This window comes from Orbicella franksi, chromosome 4 (assembly GCF_964199315.1).
Source record: "Orbicella franksi chromosome 4, jaOrbFran1.1, whole genome shotgun sequence".
In the NCBI taxonomy this organism is placed as follows: Eukaryota; Metazoa; Cnidaria; class Anthozoa; order Scleractinia; family Merulinidae; genus Orbicella; species Orbicella franksi.
The window spans coordinates 6317344-6341340 of NC_138148.1; the positions used below are offsets into that span (position 1 = coordinate 6317344).

At 39.5% G+C, this 23997-nt stretch overlaps 1 long non-coding RNA gene and 1 pseudogene across 2 annotated transcripts; both read right to left on the reverse strand.

The window, feature by feature from the left end:
• Positions 1–4038: 4038 nt before the first annotated feature.
• On the reverse strand, positions 4039–5532 carry LOC145484683 (uncharacterized). The gene is made up of 3 exons (XR_014049057.1): positions 5525–5532; positions 5357–5397; positions 4039–4780 (listed from the first exon to the last, which is right to left on the reverse strand). It is a non-coding gene; the product is annotated as an uncharacterized LOC145484683 (long non-coding RNA).
• LOC145484684 (replication factor C subunit 1-like) lies at positions 5472–12635 on the reverse strand (annotated as a pseudogene). Its single transcript, XR_014049058.1, has 11 exons — positions 12606–12635; positions 12072–12147; positions 10914–11004; positions 10481–10592; positions 9656–9859; positions 8880–9062; positions 8393–8635; positions 7954–8099; positions 7228–7443; positions 6785–6870; positions 5472–5987 (listed from the first exon to the last, which is right to left on the reverse strand). The product of XR_014049058.1 is annotated as a replication factor C subunit 1-like (transcript).
• Between the last annotated feature and the right edge of the window lie 11362 nt (positions 12636–23997).

The following is a 23997-nucleotide window of genomic DNA, read 5'->3' on the forward strand; positions in this document are numbered from 1 at the left end:
TGATTGGCTGGTGGTGAAAATTACCCTTATTGATCAGTTGGTGGTAAGGATTACCTTTATTGATTGGTTGGTGATAAAAATTACGCTTATTGATGGACTGGTGATAAAAATTACCCTTACTGATTGGTTGATAATAAAGATTACCCTTCTTCATCGGTTGGTAGTAAAGATTACCCTTATTGATCGGTTGGTGATAAAGATTACCTTTATTGATCAGTTGCTTGTAAAGATTACCCTTATTGATCAGCTGGTGATAAAGATTACCCTTATTCATCAGTTGGTGATAATAATTACCCTTATTGATCAGTTGCTGGTAAAGATTACATTTATTGATCAGTTGGTGGTAAATATTACCCTTACTGATCGGTTTGTAATAAAGATTACCCTTATTGATCGGTTGGTGGTAAAGAATACTCTTATTGATTGGCTGGTGGTAAAGTTTGCCCTTATTGATCAGTTGGTGGTAAAGATTACCCTTATTGATCTGCTGGTCAGAAAGATTACCTTTATTCTTCAGTTGGTGATAAAGATTACCCTTATCGATTGGTTGGTAATAAAGATTACCCTCATTGATCAGTTGGTGGTAAAGATTACCCTTATTAATTGGCTGGTGATAAAGATTACCCTTGTTAATCAGTTGGTGATAAAAATTACCCTTGTTGATCAGTTGCTGGTAAAGATTACCCCCCTATTGATCAGTTGGTGATAAAGATTACCCCTATTGATTACTTGGATTGCATTTATTGATCAGTTGGCAGTAAAGATTACCCTTACTGATTGGTTGGTGGTAAAGATTACCCTCATTGATCGGTTGGTAATAAAGATTACCCTTATTGATCGGTTGGTGGTAAAGAATACGCTTATTGATTGGCTGGTGGTAAAGTTTACCCTTATTGATCAGTTGGTGGTAAACATTACCCTTATTGATTGGCTGGTGATAAAGATTACCCTTATTGCTCAGTTGGTGACAAAGATTACCATCATTGATCAGTTGGTGTTAAGGATTACCCTTATTAATCGGCTGGTGATAAAGATCACCCTTATTGATCGGTTGGTGATAAAGATTACCCTCATTGATCAGTTGGTGTTAAGGATTACCCTTATTAATCGGCTGGTGATAAAGATCACCCTTATTGATCGGTTGGTGATAAAGATTACCCTCATTGATCAGTTGGTGTTAAGGATTACCCTTATTAATCGGCTGGTGATAAAGATCACCCTTATTGATCGGTTGGTGATAAAGATTACCCTTATTGACCAGTTGGTGGTAAAGATTAACCTTATTGATCGGTTGGTGGTAAAGAATATGCTTCTTGATTGGCTGTTGGTAAAGTTTACCCTTATTGATCAGTTGGTGGTAAACATTACCCTTATTGATTGGCTGGTGATAAAGATTACCCTTATTGCTCAGTTGGTGATAAAGATTACCCTCATTGATCAGTTGGTGTTAAGGATTACCCTTATTAATCAGCTGGTGATAAAGATCACCCTTATTGATCGGTTGGTGATAAAGATTACCCTTATTGATTGGTTGGTGATTAAGATTACTCTAATTGATCGGGTGGTGGTAAAGATCACCCTTATTGACCAGTTGGTGGTAAAGATTACCCTTGTTGATCGGTTGGTGGTAAAGATTACCTTTATTGATGGGTAGGGATTAAAGATTACCTTTATTGATCAGTTGGTGGTAATTAAAGATTACCTTTATTGATCGGTTGGTGGTAAAGATTACCTTATTGATCAGTTCGTGGTAATTAAAGATTACCTTTGTTGATTGGTTGGTGGTAAAGATTACCTTATTCATCAGTTGGTGGTAAAGTTACCCTTATTGATCGGTTGGTGATAAAGATTACCTTTATTGATCAGTTGGTGGTAATTAAAGATTACCTTTATTGATCAGTTGGTGGTAATTAAAGATTACCTTTATTGATCAGTTGGTGGTAATTAAAGATTACCTTTATTGATCGGTTGGTGGTAAAGATTACCTTATTCATCAGTTGGTGGTAAAGTTACCCTTATTGATCGGTTGGTGATAAAGATTACCTTTATTGATCAGTTGGTGGTAATTAAAGATTACCTTTATTGATCAGTTGGTGGTAATTAAAGATTACCTTTATTGATCGGTTGGTGGTAAAGATTACCTTATTCATCAGTTGGTGGTAAAGTTACCCTTATTGATCGGTTGGTGATAAAGATTACCTTTATTGATCAGTTGGTGATAAAGTTACCCTCGGCTTATTGATCAGTTTGTTGTAAAGATTACCTTTATTCATCGGTTGGTGGTAAAGATTACCTTTATTTATCGGTTTGTGGTAAAGATTACCCTTATTAATCGGCTGGTGATAAAGATTACCCTTGTTGATCAGTTGGTGATAAAAATTTCCTTTATTGATCAGTTGCTGGTACAGATTACCCCTATTGATCGGTTGGTGATAAAGATTACCTTTATTGATTGGTTGGTGGTAAAGTTACCCTTATTGATCGATTGGTGTTGAAGATTACCCTTATTGATCGGTTGGTGGTAAAGATTACCCTTATTGATGGGTAGGGATTAAAGATTACCTTTATTGATCGGTTGGTGGTAATTAAAGATTACCTTTGTTGATCGGTTGGTGGTAAAGATTACCTTTATTGATGGGTAGGGATTAAAGATTACCTTTATTGATCGGTTGGTGGTAATTAAAGATTACCTTTGTTGATTGGTTGGTAGTAAAGATTATGTTATTCATCAGTTGGTGGTAAAGTTACCCTTATTGATCGGTTGGTGGTAATTAAGATTACCTTTATTGATCGGTTTGTGGTAAAGATTATCTTTGTTCACCGGTTGGTGGTAAAGATTACCTTTATTCGACGGTTAGTGTTGACGATTACTGTTATTGATTGGTTGGTGGTAAAGTTACTCTTACTGATTGGTTTATAGTAAAGATTACCTTTTTTGATCGGTTGGTGGTAAAGAGTACCCTTTTTGATCAGTTGGTGGTAAAGATCACCTTTATTGATTGGCTGGTGGTAATGACTACCTTTATTGATCGGTTGGTGGTAAAGATTACCTTCATTTATTAGTTGATGGTAAAGATTACCCAAATTTACTTGTTGGCAGTAAATTATTAATATTATCATTGTAGGCACTACCCATTACCCAAGATTACCCATGTTGATTGGTTCGTGGTAAGAGTTACCCTTACCAATTGGTAAACAGTTAAGGTTACTGTTATTGACTGGTTGATGGTAAAGAATACTCTTATTAATTTGTTAGTGGTAAAGATTACCCTTATTGATGTTACCAGCAGTAAGATTATCCACATTGGTGGAAAAGATTACCCTTTTCGATCTGTTTGTTGAAAAGATTACTCTTTGATCGAGAGTACCCTCATTGATCTGTTACCATTTTTGATTTGTTGTCGGTAATGATATCCCATATTGATAATTTGGCAGGGATAGATTACCCATATTTATAATCTATTTAGGTATATAACAAAAATACCATCATATGTTTTGTTGGCAGTAAATATTTCTGTGGCAGTAAATATTTTGCATATTGATTGTTATGCGAAAATACGTTACCCATAATTATATTTTGGTGTTAAAAATTATTACTTTAATTTACTGATTTGTGCTAGGTAAGGATTAAATTACCCTTACTGATTTGTTGGCCGTATACATTGTATGGCCTCATGTTCCAACAGTCAGGACAAAGAGCGTGATTTGTTGGTGATAAAACTTTTTTTACAACATGTACTTTAAATTGCAGTGTCCTCATTTCTGTATTAGCCACCACACCCAGTTTCCGTAACAACATGAACACAACAGATATCGGAAATAATAACTGTTTGCTGATGTACATGTTATATGTACTACACAATTATTCTCATTTTGCTTCACTACTGACACTAGTGAAAGAATTGTGACCACAGAAACAAACTTTTATAATAATTTGTTTTCCTTGTTTCCTTCACCATATTTATCTTCTTAGTTACTGGTATGTTTCGTCAGAAGTTGTTTTCAGAGCCTTTTTAGTGTCAGCAGACCCGCATGTAAGGTTGGCTGCAAAGTACATCTTTACTGTTTATCAAGTCGCTTGTTGTCAAGACAGAACTGTTTCTATTTGTTAGTTTGATTTGCGGTTTCTGAGATCAAACACATCGGTACATGTACACAGATAGTACGCAACTTGTGTAACAAGGTTACTCTTTTACACAAAACCACTTACATGTAGTATTCAGTGACAGGCAAGATAGGTTATTAAATAAATGGATGGGGTGGAAACATTTCCCCACATGTTCTTTATGGGTTTCTTTGCACACAGTTAACTTATGTTCAATGATTGAGCACTTGTGTAGGAATCACTTGATGGTGGTTGCACAGTGCAAAAAAAAAGAAATAAACAGCCAGTCCACGTCATAAGAACACAAAAAAATGAAATGATTTCCACTCTCCATTATGTCTACTTTCCATTCTGACACATGCTGCCAATGGACTTCAGTTTATTGTCAGTCATATGGCTGCTTCAATGGCAGTGGTTCTTGCAATTATTTTCATTCATTTCCGATTTTTTTTCCTTTCACTTTTCCCTTAGCTGTGGGCACTTCTGTTGAGGTACCGGTACCTTCCTTTGCTTTTCCTCCTCTTCCCCTTCTCTCTGTTACCTTGATCATGGCACTATTTTCAGTATCATCATCTTCAACTTTATCTTCCACCTGCTGTTCTGATTCTTCAAGCACATAGCTCTCTTCCCCCACTGCCTGGCTGTCCTCTACCCCATCCCTCCTTCCTTTCTTTGCTGCTGAATGAATGGCATAAGGTGTGATTGCAACTTTCCTTGCTGTACGTGTAAGTCCACGTAAAAGCTGCTTTAACCTAAAAAAGGTATTTTAGGGGAAATATTTTGAGGGAATCAGACTTCTTTGTGGGATGCAGAGACATTTAGTTGGATCTACATGTATAAGAGTTTACTTTGTTGTTGTTCTTTGTTTGTTGCTGTTGTTTCAGGTGTTTTTCGTTGTTATTTTATTGTTATTGTTAATGTACCTGTTAGGGTCATTTAAAGATTGGACCAAACATAATGTAAAAAAGGACTGTAAAACTGAAAAACCCTTGAGATTTGTCTTCAGTTATCTTGTTTGTTACTGTTGCCCTTGTGGTAGTTCTTGCTGTCGCTATTGTTGTTGTTGTTCCAACTGTCTTAGTTGTTGCTACTGTTTCTGTTTCTACTTCTGCTGTTGTTTTCATTTTTGTTGCAGTTGCAGTTGTAGTTGCTGTCTGTTTCCTATCATTAATTGTTTTCCTTGTCGCTGGTACTTCTGTTCCTGCTGTATAACAAAACACTTAACAACAGGTCACTCAGCAAGCTAGTTACCTGCACATCTGCTCTCGTTTTCCCTAGCATTTCTACATTGACTTCGTTCCAGGAAATATATATTGCATCAGTGTCCTGGAAGAGCAGAACTAGCCATGTTGTGCAGGACCTGTCATTAAGTGTATAGTGTGAGTCTATAGCTCATAAATCATGATTTAATCAATTTACAGTAACATAACACACCAAAGCCTATCCTAGTTTTTGTAGTGCAATGTGTCTAGAAATAAGGTTGATGGAGTGCTAATCCACCTCACATGAATCTCTAGGAAATTTGTCAGTAACCCATTTGTACTCCTGGGTGAAGAGAAGCACTGTGAGGATGTGTCTCACCCAAGACCACAACAAAATGACCCTGACTAAGGCCTTAACCCAAACTGTTGACCCGGAGTTCAACGGCCTGAGCATTAAAGTAGCCCACAGCTGTCTTTTGATGAACCCAAATTTTCCATCAACAAACTTCCCTGAGACCTGCAGGTACAAACCTTTGATGGAATAGAAGCAGCAGGATCTCTCTGTCCTTCAAACTGGCCAGCCTCTATGATAGAATCTCAGTCCTCTTTTGTCAGGTCATACCCAGGGCTCCATCACTTTCACAACCTTATGACACCCCAGAACTGATCTCCCCAAATTCCTGCCAAGATAAAATATTTCAATACCTGTCAACAAAATTGGTCACCCAGAAGCTGATCGATAACTGTGCAACGTTGTCTCAAGTAAGTACAGTTAGCTAGTTGCAGTTGTAGAGGCTACACTGTAATACTGAGCATGTGTAACTTTGACTATAAATAGAATTTAAACATAATATGGGTTGGAGAACAAAGTACTTTAGACTGAGAAAATACAGTGTAAACATTGCAACTTCCCTTTAAATTGCAAAAACTTGATTTCAAGGAACAAATTTAATGCAAAGAACCTCCACCTACAGGTATGCAGTTACTTTTAAGAGAAAAGTGGTGCTCCTCCCCTCCCAGTCACCACCACCATAGGCAGGATACATGTATTTCAACCTTGCTTAAATGCTCTGCACAAACACCACACTCTTAGTCATTAAATTTGTGACGACTAAAACAGTCACTGGAAGTCACTCAAAGTTTGGTTTTTAGAAAGTCTATTATAATGGCTTAAAGTTGCCGTCATGGGAAAGGATTGTTTTCAAATCTTGCACCTTCCTCGGTCCCTCTGCTTTAACAATGACAGTTGCAGAGATTAATTACATTCCTTTATCAAATGTTCCGTTGGCTCAAGAATCAAACTTTGTTTTATAACTTGCTTCAACCTCATAGAGCTTTTTTATAGGTTCTTTCTGGTCTTCTTAATTTCTGTTCTCAAACAAGTCTGTAGTTTTATACCATTGCAAGATTCAAGTTACACCAACATTAAACATGTCAGTGTGATAATCACAACTATTCAACCATAATGTACTGGTACCTGAGTCATGAGGGATCTAGTAAGAACTTCCCTGAAATGGGGAGTGTAATCCAGATTCATAGACAACTTGCTTGAAGATGTGCTGTCTAGAGAAAAAAAAAATGCATTGACACATGTTGTTCGGAAAACAAGCTACTCATTTCCTCATTTGATCTCTCTGAAATTTGAGGCAGTCTTTGGAATGTTTTGGAAATTAATCAGAAAGATCAAATGACCTACAGATAATCCACGCAAAGTTTTGAAGAATCTTCAGAAATCCTCTTAACCTTTGTAAAATTGCATTTTAGTCTTCTTATTCAAAATTATTCAAATCATCAACAAAATAACACATGGTTGCTTGGAAATAATTCATGAAGTTTCTCTTCTCATGTTTAACATTATATCAAATTAACATGCTTGCCCTGTCAACTATACAGTAAAAATAAATGAACATACACTATTACCAGGTAGGAAACCATCCATTGTTTTATTGCTTAATGACTGAGATCTATGTGTCTTCTTGTTTCTTGTATCAGTAGCATTCATTTCAATGTAGCTGAAGCCAAGTTCCTCACACATGAGTGTTGCAGTTGTTGTTTTGTTCGGCTCCCCAAGGGGGGAACTGGACAGGAGAGCTGCCCTCTGAAATAAACCATCCTGATCTTTCTTGAAAAATGAAGCTGTGCAACAAAGAAGAATCATGATCCATCAGATTACATAGTAATATTTATCTTAATTTATATCATTATCTCTTGAACAGTAAATTATGCTACAAATGGTCATCAAACAACTTGTGATCATCATCATCATTGTGGATGCACAAGTTTGTTATCAATACTTGATCACATTGCCATGGCAAAATTTGCATCAGAAATTGGCATTTATCAAAACTGCATGTCTCCTAAAGCCAATGATATGAAACTACAGTGACCATTAGTTAGGCATAAATGTATAGTTGTACTACTTAATAAATGCACTTTATCCCAAGAGTACATAACCTGTAGGTTATTTACAATTTAAATTATCAGAACTGATGTTGTCATGGAAATTACCAACAATGTTATTTAATACAGGCATACATGTATCACTAATATTTTGAGAAATACATGTACATGTACATGTACCGTAAATTAAAAAGACGACAAATAAATCGTTTTGAATTTCACTGCACTATCCACAGGTCCACTTACATTTAGTTGGTGGTTTCTTTCTGTTCTTCTCCCAGTCTCTCAGCTAGTTCATCAGTTTACGCTGTTACTTTTGTCACCTTGCTGGCCAAAAATCTGCTTCACTGAGCAAGGGCGATATTTGTCAACCAACAACAAACTAGACTCTCCTAAACAGTTAAAGACATCAGTGAATAGTTGAATGGCCTCCATGTGTTAGTGTTACATTGCTGATCAAAAATAAGTATCTTGACAGACAGTTGGATGTGATGATCCCTGCAAATGCAATGTGTGGTCCAGAAATTCAAAGGGGAAGGGGTTCTCAAAAGCCAATATTTTTAGAGGAAAGTGCATGACAAAACTAGAATTTCCTGGGAGAATCCAATTGGGGGGGGAGGGGGTCAAATCTAAAAAAATCCTCAGTGGGAGAGGTATAGATATTTTCTGGAACATCACAACTTACCTTTTGACGCAGGTGATAATGTAGGGGTCTGTGTAGCAGAGATGACACAGATCATCCACTAGGAGGCTATGATTCCCCTTTGAGCTTTTCCTTTCCTTGACTCAATTTTTCAACTTCTTCAGTTTTTTCTTTCTTCTTTGACTTCTTTTCCTTGCTGGAAGGTTCATAGCTGATCTTCTTCCTTGCTTTTGTCTTGACTAGTTCATCATCTACAACATAGCTGTGTTGCACCACACTGCTCAGCTTCAAAACAAAAAACAAACAAACAATTTAACAAAATACACTGTACCTGTACAATCTCTCTCCACCATCTACATGTACATGTATCACAAGCAGTTAGTTTCAATGAGGTGATACTTTATCAAATAAGAACTGCTTTGGTTTTGCTTTCGTGTCAGTACACATACTTTTTCTGGCATGGGACTATCTGACTATGTTCAGTAGGTACAATAAAAGGTAAAAGATCCATTTCAAGACTATCCCTTACCTCAGGAAGTTTGCTGTCACCAGCACCCTGTCCCACCACAATATAACTTGTTTTCTTGCTCACTGACTGATCAGTCACCTTGCCACCATACCTCTGAATCAAATCTGCAGTGTCATCTCTCTCAACACTTTCCAGCACTCCAGTAGCAACAAATGTCAGTACCTCTAGGCAGTTTTCTTCTCCCTGTAAATGCAGCCAAATAACATCAATTTTGACCATTACTTGGCCAAAAAAAAGAAATTGACTAAGATTTGTCCAGGACAAAGAAAAGCTCATAATAGCATAGTGCTTGTGTTAATGGAGTGCTTCCAAAGTGTAGCTCTACTGTACATTCACCTCTAATTAAGGTATGTGTATGCAAGCATTGGGTTGTAACTACTGTACAGTTGTAAGTACTTGTAAAGCACACAGTCAGTACATGTAACTGTTGTTATTATAGACAATTTGCCAGACTCACTCAATATTGAATAAAAATGTGTGAAATTGCAAAATAACAAAAATGCAAACAATTGTGAATCTTCATGTCCACTACCTGGATAATATAACATTCTTTTTAAAAACATTTATAATCATTTGAATTTTTATTATTTTGCAATTTCACGCATTTTGATTCACTTTTTTTTATTTTCTTCGCTTCTTGTCATTAACATTTTACCCATCAAAGACTGTAGTTACGGCAGTTGAAAGCTTGTAATTTTTTAATAATTGTCTCAGCCAGAGATCGTTTTTAATTTTTTCCCAAATTAGATCCACAGTTGATGAACAAATTCACAGACCTTCTTCTTTTCAGGATATGTTTTTTGTTTTTTTTTAACTTCAAGTTGTGGGGTAGATGAGTGTATTTTTCCTCTCTTGGATGGCTGTTCTGTTTCTCTCCCATTAAGAGTTTTATTTTCCTTCCGTCTCTTCTCTTTTCCATGTAGTGACTCCTCATCTTCATTTGTAAGTGTTCCCCCATTTTCTTTTGCCTCCTCAGATCTCTATGAGGAGAAATAAAAATAATCTTATATGTTCCTTTCCAGACGACTGATAAGACACCACATGTACACTTTCATGGCCACTGACTTTTGACTTTTCAAAAGGTAAACAGGTGACAACCTAATGTCAGCTTCAAAAAATTGCTCGTGGTAGCCACATCTTATCTCACACTTACACTGTAATTGGACTTCACTCATTCAGTTATTTATCAGAATTTAAGCAAAATGTCACCATCTGTAGCTTAGTCAATTGTTGTGTTCTAAGACAAAGAATTTTGTAGTGAACTACATGTACATGTGTATATGACTAGGTAATATTCATTGTGGTCTTAGTAAGATTTAGTATCTTATATTTCTTGCTCAGAGACATTTTAGCTTAACATAATTAATATTTAGTGATAGAACTCATTAATTCAAATTGAATTTTAATTTGCATGAAGGTTCGAGAAGTAATCAGTTGAAAGTAAATTTTCCCTTTACAACTTAGCAATATACATGTACATCTTTCAAATTGAAATATCATTGCCCCCAAATGGTAGTCAACATACCACCCTGTGAATAGAGTTGCTTTCAATCTTACAATGATCAAAGCGAACTTTGCTTGCAGAGTAGCAGTTTACAAACCTCTTTCCTCTTTGTAGCAACAACCTTTCATGATTCTCTTTCTGCAGAAGTTGAACCAAAGAAGTCAAGAGCAGAGGTCAGTTTCTGTGGAGTTTCTTTAGGCTTTACAGGGCTGGATAGAGAGAAAAACATTCAGAACTTAAAAAAAAAAAAAAAAAAACACTCACACACACATCAGCAAACTAAACTGGGTTGAGTTCAAACTAACCTATAGTTTCAATTGAAACAAACTGACCTACAGTGTACAAGACAAATTGACCTACAACATACATTGTATACATTTAAGATTCCAAGAAAAAATACACAACTTCTCATACAGTGTACGTAGCACAATTTTGAACAAATTTGCTTGTACTTCATACAAATCTCAAGGAAAGCAATACTGAAAGAGAAACCTCAGTAACGGTTCAAAAGAAAACTAATCACATTGTACCTCTCCTTAACATGCACAACCTCCGTGCTCGTTTTTGTTTCCATTTGCTTGGCAGATTTCTTTAGCTTCTGAGGTACAACTTCCTCCTCTTCTGCAGAATACCAACAGATACACTTTTAACCAAGATTAAATAAATACAAACTTCTACAAGACATGTTAATAATATCCAAGAGAAAAGACCAACAATCTTTTTCTTTTTTTCGGAGAGTGAGGGGGGGGGGGGGGATTTAGCAGCCTTAGCTTTTTTTAAAGAGTTGCTTCTTTTAACTAGGGACTTGTTAACATTTTGGCAATAAATTTGCAAAGTATTAAAAAGCAGCAATCTGGATTATTAAGTAACAAATTATATACCAACATACTGTAATGTGCTGCCACTAAAATATTTTGGTAAACAGATTTAATTGCACCGCTCTCAAATTTAACTATGTTTTCCAGGACAGTACAGCTTGAGTATAAGCTGCACATGTAAAGAGTAAATTATACACAATGTACCTAAATGCACCATTTTGGTAATAGGTAAACTTTACAACCTGGACTTAAAATAGCTGACAAATAGTTCGACATAATCCTTTTTCAGGCGCTCTTTCCATTGAGCAAACACAACAAACTGTACACACAGCTTATCTGAGGAAGAACTGTAAGCTAGCTCCAAACAAAATATCAACACATACAATGCAATTTTGTGCAGCTATGTAGTGTCTACAGGTTAATGTTGCTCAGTTTACTTTGAGTGCAAAAAAGCAGAGCAGAGACGCTGGGTGTGAAAGTCTTGGAAGTAAGGAGAGAAGCAAGGACTCTATAATTGTTAAGGGGAAGTTGTTGTGCGTTGTTTTGTTGTTCTTGTTTGTTTGTTTGTTTGTTTGTTTTCTTTCTTCCCTCCCAAATTCTTTTAACTGGGCATCTGCCTGTATGCAAAACTTTCCTTTTTAACGGATCCACGGGTGACCTCTCAATAGCGGGTGGGTGGAAGTGTAATGCAGGTAAGCTCATAAAATAGAACAGACACGAAAATTTCCAAGCTAGAAGAAAATGATACCTACTCTACTTATCAAGACGTAATTACACTCTTTGAATCCCCAACTTATTAATTAACTGAACTTATTCATAGTTGGAATCCATTCAACCGTCTCCACGGACGAGAAAAAAAACAATTCTTACCTTGCTTTTCGCACGGCCCTCGATGCAGACTTCGCACTTGAGTCTTTCCCGCGCTTATCCTCAACCTTTGAGGCCCCTGGTTTTAAAGTTTTTCCTTTGCGACTGAAAAACTACCGATTATCCTGTTGATAAAAAATAATACTCTCGTCAGCAATACACTAAACGAGCTCGTCGACCGAGAAAATTAACGATAACCGAACCATTTCAAGGCGTTCTTCATTTCCGCCATTCCCGCCGTCTTTAAAAAGCTTGTAAACGTGACCAGCGGTTTAAAATCTCTCCTAATGTAACGTAATGTGAAGTGTCTCTTTAAAATTCCCATCTCCCACGCCCTAACTCCCTCGCTTGGCCCAACTTTGTCGAGGCGTACGGGATTGTATAATCTGCCATTTTATAAATTTTTTTTTCATTATTATTCTTTTGGCATCTTTAGCATCTATGTCAGATTTATCTCCTATCAGATGAGTTACAGCTGTATATAGGCTTCTACAATTCGACAACCGATTATAACCTTAGTGAAAGTTTTCAACCCACCCTGAGCATCCTCCCCTTGTCACCTTCCATGTAGTATCCAGTCCTGATCCTTCATCAACCTGAGAGACACTTTCCTTCGCGTCTCTCCAAATAAGATATAAAATTATCAGTGAAGAAAGCTAATTATTGCTGTATTTTTATCATTTCCGCGAAAAGGATAAGGAGTCCCAAAGATAATAGAAGACGTGTCGTAACGCTCAACTGAATTCAGTCTAACTTTAAACCATTGATGTCCCCGTATTCTTAACCAGAGGTACTTTATCTCTTGACTCTTAGGTAATACTCTCTCTCTCTCCCTCCTTCCCTTACAACAAATTTTTAATTAAATCCTTTCATGGCTAAACACTATTGATGTCGCTATCTTTACCACTTATATCCTATCCTTTCTCCATCACTGATATTAAACGTAGATTTCTTTCGCGGTCTAATGTTAAGTGCTATAAGTTATTTAATTTTAAAGATACAACGTGTTTTCGCTCACGCGCGAAAGAGCGCGACAGTATGCAACCCCTGCTTGAAAACAGCCACAATCCTCTGGTTCAGCTGAGTACGAATCATCTGCGATGAGTACTGACCCAGTCAGAATTCATGAACCACATTATTGCGACCCTCTGGACTCATGTTTCCAAAGGATGGACGCATGGTACTCGTGCTACCTGCGTGGCGTGGTTTCCAACAAATGGTACGGAAGCACCGAGTTCATCGACCAACCTTACCTCGGGACGTCAAAGTAAACAAGCACTAAGTGGAGCGCCCGAAACTCTCCACCCAGCTGGGGAATGCATCTTCGAATGGGTTTGAATCCCGTTCAATTTAAGTGGAGCGTGTGAAACTCTAGAATTAACTCGCAAACGCATTGTCGAATGGGTCTGAGTCCCGTTCACGTTAAGTGGAGTCCATGAAACTCTCCACTAACCCAGCTAAAAATTACATCTTGGAATGGGTTTGAATCCCGTTGAATTTATGTTAAGCGTGTGTAACTCTCCACTCAGCTGGCGAATGCATTTGCGAATGGGTTTGAATCCCTTTCATGTTAAGTGGAGCGAATGAAACTCCCCACTGACGCAGCTGAAATTTCGAATGGGTTTGAATCCCGTTCATGTTAAGTGAAGCACGAGAAACTCTCCATTCAGCTACCAAATACATTTTCGAATGGGTTTGAATCCCTTTCATGTTAAGTGGAGCGTGTGAAACTCTCCACTGCCTCAGCGTAAAACTGTTACATCTTCGAATAGGTTTAAATCACCTTCGTGTTAAGAGGAGCGTGTGAAACTCTTAAATTACCTGGCGAATGCATTTTTGAAAGGGTTTGAACCCGTTAATGTCAAGTGGAGCGAATGAAACTCCCCACTGACGCAGCTGAAAATTACATCTTCGAATGGGTTTGAATCCCGTTCGTGTTAAGTGGAGCGCACCAAACTCTCCATTCAGCTGCCAAATAATTCTTCCAACGGGTTTGAATCCCCTTCATGTTACGTGGACCGTGTGAAACTCTCCACTGACCCAGCGTATAAAACTGTTACATCTTTGAATGGGTTTGAATCCCGTTTAATTTAAGTGGAGCGCTATATCCTATCCTTTCTCCATCACTAATATTAAAGGTACATTTCTTTCGCGGTCTAATGTTATATAAGTGCTACAAGTTATTTAATTTTAAAGTTACAACGTGTTTTCGCTCACGCGCGAAAGAGCGCGACAGTATACAACCCCTGCTTGAAAACAGCCACGATCCTCTGGTTCAGCTGAGTACGAATCATCTGCGATGAGTACTGACCCAGTCAGAATTCATGAACCACATTATTGCGACCCTCTGGACTCATGTTTCCAGAGGATGGACGCATGGTACTCGTGCTACCTGCGTGGCGTGGTTTCCAACAAATGGTACGGAAGCACCGAGTTCATCGACCAACCTTACCTCGGGACGTCAAAGTAAACAAGCACTAAGTGGAGCGCGCGAAACTCTCCACCCAGCTGGGGAATGCATCTTCGAATGGGTTTGAATCCCGTTCATGTTAAGTGAAGCGTATGAAAGTCTTTACTAACCCAGCTGAAAATTACATTTTCGAATGGGTTCGAATCCCGTTCATGTTAAGTGAAGCACGAGAAACTCTCCATTCAGCTACCAAATACATTTTCGAATGGGTTTGAATCCTGTTCATGTTAAGTGGAGCGTGCGAAACTCTCCACTACCTCAGCGTAAAACTGTTACATCTTCGAATAGGTTTGAATCCCCTTCATGTCAAGTGGAACGTGTCAAACTCTTCAATTAGCTGGCGAATGTATTTTCGAAAGGGTTTGAATCCCGTTCATGTCAAGTGGAGCGAATGAAACTCCCCACTCACGCAGCTGAAAATTACATCTTCGAATGGGTTTGAATCCCGTTCATGTTAAGTGGAGCGCACCAAACTCTCCATTCAGCTGCCAAATACATTTTCGAATGGGTTTGAATCCCCTTCATGTTTAGTGGAGCGTGTGAAACTGTCCACTGACCCAGCGTATAAAACTGTTACATCTTTCAATGGGTTTGAATCCCGTTCATGTTAAGTGGAGCGTGTGAAACTCTTCAATTAGCTGGCAAACGCATTGTCGAAAGGGTTTGAATCCCGTTCATGTTAAGTGAAGCGTATGAAAGCCTTTACTAACCCAGCTAAAAATTACATTTTCGAATTTGTTTGAATCCTGTTCGTGTTAAGTGAAACACGACAACCTCTCCATTTAGCTACCAAATACATTTTCGAATGGGTTTGAATCCCATCCATGTTAAGTGGAGCGTGTGAAACTCTCCACTTCCTCAGCGTAAAACTCTTACATCTTCGAATAGGTTTGAATCCCCTTCACGTTAAGTGGAGCGTGTCAAACTCTTCAATTAGCTGGCGAATGCATTTTCGAAAGAGTTTGAATCCCGTTCATGTCAAGTGGAGCGAATGAAACTCCCCACTCACGCAGCTGAAAATTACATCTTCGAATGGGTTTGAATCCCGTTCATGTTAAGTGGAGCGCACTAAACTCTCCATTCAGCTGCCAAATACATTTTGGAATGGGTTTGAATCCCCTTCATGTTTAGTGGAGCGTGTGAAACTCTCCACTGACCCAGCGTATAAAACTGTTACATCTTTGAATGGGTTTGAATCCCGTTCAATTTAAGAGGAGGGTATGAAACTCTTCAATTAGCTGGCAAACGCATTGTCGAAAGGGTTTGAATCCCGTTCATGTCAAGCGGAGCGAATAAAACTCCCCACTGCCCCAGCTGAAAATTACATCTTCGAATGGGTTTGAATCCCGTTCATGTTAAGTGGAGCGTGCGAAACTCTCCATTCAGCTGGCGAATGCTTTTTCGAATGGGTTTGAATCCCGTTCATGTTAAGTGAAGCGTATGAAAGTCTTTACTAACCCAGCTAAAAATTACATTTTCGAATTTGTTTGAATCCTGTTCGTGTTAAGTGAAGCACGACAACCTCTCCGTTCAGCTACCAAATACATTTTCGAAAGGGTTTGAATCCCTTTATGTTAAGTGGAGCGAATGAAACTCCCCACTGACGCAGCTGAAAATTACATCTTCGAATGGGTTTGAATCCCGTTCATGTTAAGTGGAGCGCACCAAACTCTCCATTCAGCTGCCAAATACATTTTCGAATGGGTTTGAATCCCCTTCATGTTTAGTGGAGCGTGTGAAACTCTCCACTGACCCAGCGTATAAAACTGTTACATCTTCGAATGGGTTTGAATCCCGTTTAATTTAAGTGGAGCGTGTGAAACTCTTCAATTAGCTGGCCAATGCATGGTCGAAAGGGTTTGAATCCCGTTCATGTCAAGTGGAGTGAATGAAACTCTCCACTGACCCAGCTGAAAATTACATCTTCGAATGGGTTTGAATCCCGTTCATGTTAAGTGGAGCGTGCGAAACTCTTCATTCAGCTGGCGAATGTTTTTTCGAATGGGTTTGAATCCCGCTCATGTTAAGTAGAGCGTGTGAAACTCTCCACTGACCCAGCTGAAAATTACATCTTGGAATGGGTTTAAATCCCGTTCATGTTAAGTGGAGCGTGTGAAACTCTTCTCAGAGCTGGCGGATGCGCATTTTTGAATATTTATATGTTTCTACAATTTGATGACCGATTATATTCTCACCTTCGTGAAAGTTTTCAACTTACCCTCAGATTCCTCTCGTTGTCACCTTTCATGTAGTATCCAGTCCTGATTTTTCATCAACCTGGGAAACACTTTCCTTCGCGTCTCTCGAAAAAAGATATCAAACTGTCAGTGAAAAATGCTATCTATTGCTGTATTTTTATTATTTCCGCGAAATGGATAAGGAGTCCCAAAGCTAATAGAAGACGTGTCGTAACGCTCAACTGAATGCAGTCTAACTGTAAACCATTCATGTCCCCGTCTTTTTAAGCAGAGGTATTTTATCTCTATTTTATCTCTAGGCTCTTAGGTAATACCCTCTTTCTCTCTCTCCCTCCTTCCCTTACAACAAATTTTTAATTAAACCCTTTCATGGCTAAACACTATTGATGCCGTTATCTTTAGCACCTATATCCTATCCTTTCTCCATCACTGATATTAAACGTAGATTTCTTTCGCGGTCTAATGTTCAGTGCTATAAGTTATTTAATTTTAAAGATATAACGTGTTTTCGCTCACGCGCGAAAGAGCGCGACAGTATACAACCCCTGCTTGAAAACAGCCACAATCCTCTGGTTCAGCTGAGTACGAATCATCTGCGATGAGTACTGACCCAGTCAGAATTCATGAACCACATTATTGCGACCCTCTGGACTCATGTTTCCAAAGGATGGACGCATGGTACTCATGCTACCTGCGTGGCGTGGTTTCCAACAAATGGTACGGAAGCACCGAGTTCATCGACCAACCTTACCTCGGGACGTCAAAGTAAACAAGCACTAAGTGGAGCGCGCGAAACTCTCCACCCAGCTGGGGAATGCATCTTCGAATGGGTTTGAATCCCGTTCATGTTAAGTGAAGCGTATCAAAGTCCTTACTACCTACCTGAAAATTACATTTTCGAATGGGTTCGAATCCCGTTCATGTTAAGTGAAGCACGAGAAACTCTCAATTCAGCTACCAAATACATTTTCGAATTGGTTAGAATCCCTTTCATGTTAAGTGGAGCGTGTGAAACTCTCCACTGCCTCAGCGTAAAAATCTTACATCTTCGAATAGGTTTGAATCCCCTTCAAGTCAAGTGGAGCGTGTCAAACTCTTCAATTAGCTGGCGCATGCATTTTCGAAAGGGTTTGAATCCCGTTCATGTCAAGTGGAGCAAATGCAACTCCCCACTGAGGCAGCTGAAATTACATCTTCGAATGGGTTTGAATCCCGTTCATGTTAAGTGGAGCGCACCAAACTCTCCTTTTAGCTGCCAAATACATTTTCGAATGGGTTTGAATCCCATTCACGTTTAGTGGAGCGTGTGAAACTCTCCACTGACCCAGCGTATAAAACTGTTACATCTTTGAATGGGTTTGAATCCCGTTCAATTTAAGTGGAGCGTGTGAAACTCTTCAGTTAGCTGGCAAATGCATTGTCGAAAGGGTTTGAATCCCGTTCATGTCAAGTGGAGCGAATGAAACTCTCCACTAACCCAGCTGAAAATTAAATCTTCGAATGGGTTTGAATCCCGTTCATGTTAAGTGGAGCGTGTGAAACTCTTCATTCAGCTGGCGAATGCTTTTTCGAATGGGTTTGAATCCCCTTCATGTTAAGTAAAGCGTGTGAAACTCTTTACTGACCCAGCTGAAAATTACATTTTCGAATGGGTTTGAATCCCGTTCATGTTAAGTGAAGCGAGCCAAACTTTCCATTCAGCTGCCAAATATATTTTCGAATGGGTTTGAATCCCCTTCATGTTAAGTGGAGCGTGTGAAACTCTCCACTGACCCAGCGTATAAAACTGTTACATCTCTGAATGGGTTTGAATCCCGTTCACTTTAAGTGGAGCGTGTGAAACTCTTCAATTAGCTGACAAATGCATTGTCGAAATGGTTTGAATCCCGTTCATGTCAAGTGGAGCGAATGAAACGTTCCCCTGACCCAGCTGAAAATTACATCTTCGAATGGGTTTGAATCCCGTTCATGTTAAGTGGAGCGTGCGAAACTCTCCATTCAGCTAGCGAATGTTTTTTCGAATGGGTTTGAATCCCCTTCATGTTAAGTAAAGCGTGTGAAACTCTTTACTGACCCAGCTGAAAATTACATTTTCGAATGGGTTTGAATCCCGTTCATGTTAACTGAAGTGTGCCAAACTCTCTATTCAGCTGCCAAATACATTTTCGAATGGGTTTGAATCCCCTAAATGTTAAGCGGAGGGTGTGAAACTCTTCAATTAGCTGGCAAATGCATTGTCGAAGGGGTTTGAATCCCGCTCATGTCCAGTAGAGCGAATAAAACTCTCCACTGACCCAGCTAAAAATTGCATCCTCGAATGGGTTTGAATCCCATTCATGTTAAGTGGAGCGTGCGAAACTCTCCATTCAGCTGGCGAATGCTTTTTCGAATGGGTTTGAATCCCGCTCATGTTAAGTAGAGCGTGTGAAACTCTCCACTGACCCAGCGTATAAAACTGTTACATCTTTGAATGGGTTTGAATTCCGTTCAATTTAAGTGGAGCGTGTGAAACTCTTCAATTAGCTGACAAATGCATTGTCGAAAGGGTTTGAATCCCGTTCATGTCAAGTGGAGCGAATGAAACGTTCCCCTGACCCAGCTGAAAATTACATCTTCGAATGGGTTTGAATCCCGTTCATGTTAAGTGGAGCGTGCGAAACTCTCCATTCAGCTAGCGAATGCTTTTTCGAATGGGTTTGAATCCCCTTTGTGTTAAGTAAAGTGTGTGAAACTCTTTACTGACCCAGCTGAAAATTACATTTTCGAATGGGTTTGAATCCCGTTCATGTTAACTGAAGTGTGCCAAACTCTCTATTCAGCTGCCAAATACATTTTCGAATGGGTTTGAATCCCCTAAATGTTAAGCGAAGGGTGTGAAACTCTTCAATTAGCTGGCAAATGCATTGTCGAAGGGGTTTGAATCCCGCTCATGTCCAGTAGAGCGAATAAAACTCTCCACTGACCCAGCTGAAAATTGCATCCTCGAATGGGTTTGAATCCCATTCATGTTAAGTGGAGCGTGCGAAACTCCCCATTCATTTGGCGAATGCTTTTTCGAATGGGTTTGAATCCCGCTCATGTTAAGTAGAGCGTGTGAAACTCTCCACTGACGCAGCTGAAAATTACATCTTCGAATGGGTTTCAATCCCGTTCATGTTAAGTGGAGCGTGTTAAAGTCTTTTCAGAGGTGGCGGATGCGCATTTTTGAATATGTATATGTTTCTACAAGTTGATGACCGATTATATTCTCACCTTCGTGAAAGTTTTCAACTTACCCTCAGATTCCTCTCGTTGTCACTTTTCATGTAGTATCCAGTCCTGATTTTTCATCAACCTGGGAAACACTTTCCTTCGCGTCTCTCGAAAAAAGATATCAAACTGTCAGTGAAAAATACTATCTATTGCTGTATTTTTATTATTTCCGCGAAAAGGATAAGGAGTCCCAAAGATGATAGAAGACGTGTCGTAACGCTTAACTGAATTCAGTCTAACTTTAAACCATTGATGTCCCCGTCTTTTTAAGCAGAGGTACTTTATCTCTTGACTCTTAGGTAATACTCTCTTTCTCTCTCTCCCTCCTTCCCTTGCAACAAATTTTTAATTAAATCCTTTCATGGCTAAACACTATTGATGCCTCTATCTTTACCAGCTATATCCTATCCTTTCTCCATCACTGATATTAAACGTAGATTTCTTTCGCGGTCTAATGTTAAGTGCTATAGGTTATTTAATTTTAAAGATACAACGTGTTTTCGCTCACGCGCGAAAGAGCGCGACAGTATGCAACCCCTGCTTGAAAACAGCCACAATCCTCTGGTTCAGCTGAGTACGAATCATCTGCGATGAGTACTGACCCAGTCAGAATTCATGAACCACATTATTGCGACCCTCTGGACTCATGTTTCCAAAGGATGGACGCATGGTACTCGTGCTACCTGCGTGGCGTGGTTTCCAACAAATGGTACGGAAGCACCGAGTTCATCGACCAACCTTACCTCGGGACGTCAAAGTAAACAAGCACTAAGTGGAGCGCGCGAAACTCTCCACCCAGCTGGGGAATGCATCTTCGAATGGGTTTGAATCCCGTTCAATTTAAGTGGAGCGTGTGAAACTCTTAAATTTGCTGGCGAACGCATTGTCGAATGGGTTTGAATCCCGTTCACGTTAAGTGGAAAGCATGAAACTCTCCACTAACCCAGCTTTAAATTTCATCTTGGAATGGGTTTGAACCCGGTTGAATTTACGTTGAGCGTGTGAAACTCTCCACTCAGCTGGCAAATGCATTTGCGAATGGGTTTGAATCCCTTTCATGTTAAGTGGAGCGAATGAAACTCCCCACTGACGTAGCTGAAATTTCGAATGGGTTTGAATCCCGTTCATGTTAAGTGAAGCACGAGAAACTCTCCATTCAGCTGCCAAATACATTTTCGAATGGGTTTGAATCCCTTTCATGTTAAGTGGAGCGTGTGAAACTCTCCACTGCCTCAGCGTAAAACTGTTACATTTTCGAATAGCTTTGAATCCCCTTCATGTTAAGTGGAGCGTGTCAAACTCTTCAATTAGCTGGCGAATGCATTTTCAAAAGGGTTTGAATTCCGTTCATGTCAAGTGGAGCGAATGAAACTCCCCACTCACGCAGCTGAAAATTACATCTTCGAATGGGTTTGAATCCCGTTCATCTTAAGCGGAGCGCACCAAGCTCTCCATTCAGCTGCCAAATACATTTTCGAATGGGTTTGAATCCCCTTCATGTTAAGTGGAGCGTGTGAAACTCTCCACTGACCCAGCGTATAAAACTGTTACATCTTTGAATGGATTTGAATCCCGTTCAATTTAAGAGGAGCGTGTGAAACTCTTCAATTAGCTGGCAAACGCATTGTCGAAAGGGTTTGAATCCCGTTCATGTCAAGTGGAGCGAATAAAACTCCCCACTGCCCCAGCTGAACATTACATCTTCGAATGGGTTTGAATCCCGTTCATGTTAAGTGGAGCGTGCGAAACTCTCCATTCAGCTGGCGAATGCTTTTCCAAATGGGTTTGAATCCCGTTCATGTTAAGTGGAGCGTATGAAAGTCTTTACTAACCCAGCTAAAAATTACATTTTCGAATTTGTTTCAACCCTGTTCATGTTAAGTCAAGCATGACAACCGCTCCATTCAGCTACCAAATACATTTTCGAATTGGTTTGAATCCTGTTCATGTTAAGTGGAGCGTGTGAAACTCTCCACTGCCTCAGCGTAAAAATCTTACATCTTCGAATAGGTTTGAATCCCCTTCATGTTAAGTGGAGCGTGTCAAACTCTTCAATTAGCTGGCGAATGCATTTTCGAAAGGGTTTGAATCCTGTTCATGTCAAGCGGAGCGAATGAAACTCACCACTGAGGCAGCTGAAAATTACATCTTCGAATGGGTTTGAATCCCGTTCATGTGAAGTGGAGCGCACTAAACTCTCCATTCAGCTGCCAAATACATTTTCGAATGGGTTTGAATCCCCTTCATGTTTAGTGGAGCGTGTGACACTCTTCACTGACCCAGCGTATAAAACTGTTACATCTTTAAATGGATTTGAATCCCGTTCACTTTAAGTGGAGCGTGTGAAACTCTTCAATTAGCTGGGAAACGCATTGTCGAAAGGGTTTGAATCCCGTTCATGTCAAGTGGAGCGAATAAAACTTCCCACTGACCCAGCTCAAATTACACCTTCGAATGGGTTTGAATCCCGTTCATGTTAAGTGGAGCGTGCGAAACTCTCCATTCAGGTGGCGAATGCTTTTTCGAACGGGTTTGAATCCCGTTCATGTTAAGGGGAGCGTATGAAAGTCTTTACTAACGCAGCTAAAGATTACATTTTTGAATTTGTTTGAATCCTGTTCATGTTAAGTTAAGTACGACAACCTCTCCATTCAGCTACTAAATACATTTTCCAATGGGTTTGAATCCCTTTCATGTTAAGTGGAGCGTGTGAAACTCTCCACTGCCTCAGCGTAAAAATCTTACATCTTCGAATACGTTTGAATCCCCTTCATATTAAGTGGAGCGTGTCAAACTCTTCAATTAGCTGGCGCATGCATTTTCGAAAGGGTTTGAATCCCGTTCATGTCAAGTGGAGCGAATGAAACTCCCCACTCACGCAGCTGAAATTACATCTTCGAATGGGTTTGAATCCCGTTCATGTTAACTGGAGCGCACTAAACTCTCCATTCAGCTGCCAAATACATTTTCGAATGGTTTTGAATCCCCTTCACGTTTAGTGGAGCGTGTGAAACTCTCCACTGACCCAGCGTATAAAACTGTTACATCTTTGAATGGGTTTGAATCCCGTTCAATTTAAGTGGAGCGTGTGAAACTCTTCAGTTAGCTGGCAAATGCATTGTCGAAAGGGTTTGAATCCCGTTCATGTCAAGTGGAGAGAATGACACTCTACACTGACCCAGCTGAAAATTAAATCTTCGAATGGGTTTGAATCCCGTTCATGTTAAGTGGAGCGTGCGAAACTCTCCATTCAGCTAGCGAATGCTTTTTCGAATGGGTTTGAATCCCCTTCATGTTAAGTAAAGCGTGTGAAACTCTTTACTGACCCAGCTGAAAATTACATTTTCGAATGGGTTTGAATCCCGTTCATGTTAAGTGAGGCGAGCCAAACTTTCCATTCAGCTGCCAAATATATTTTCGAATGGGTTTGAATCCCCTTCATGTTAAGTGGAGCGTGTGAAACTCTCCACTGACCCAGCGTATAAAACTGTTACATCTTTGAATGGGTTTGAATTCCGTTCAATTTAAGTGGAGCGTGTGAAACTCTTCAATTAGCTGACAAATGCATTGTCGAAAGGGTTTGAATCCCGTTCATGTCAAGTGGAGCGAATGAAACGTTCCCCTGACCCAGCTGAAAATTACATCTTCGAATGGGTTTGAATCCCGTTCATGTTAAGTGGAGCGTGCGAAACTCTCCATTCAGGTGGCGAATGCTTTTTCGAATGGGTTTGAATCCCCTTCATGTTAAGTAAAGCGTGTGAAACTCTTTACTGACCCAGCTGAAAATTACATTTTCGAATGGGTTTGAATCCCCTAAATGTTAAGCGAAGGGTGTGAAACTCTTCAATTAGCTGGCAAATGCATTGTCGAAGGGGTTTGAATCCCGCTCATGTCCAGTAGAGCGAATAAAACTCTCCACTGACCCAGCTGAAAATTGCATCCTCGAATGGGTTTGAATCCCATTCATGTTAAGTGGAGCGTGCGACACTCTCCATTCAGCTGGCGAATG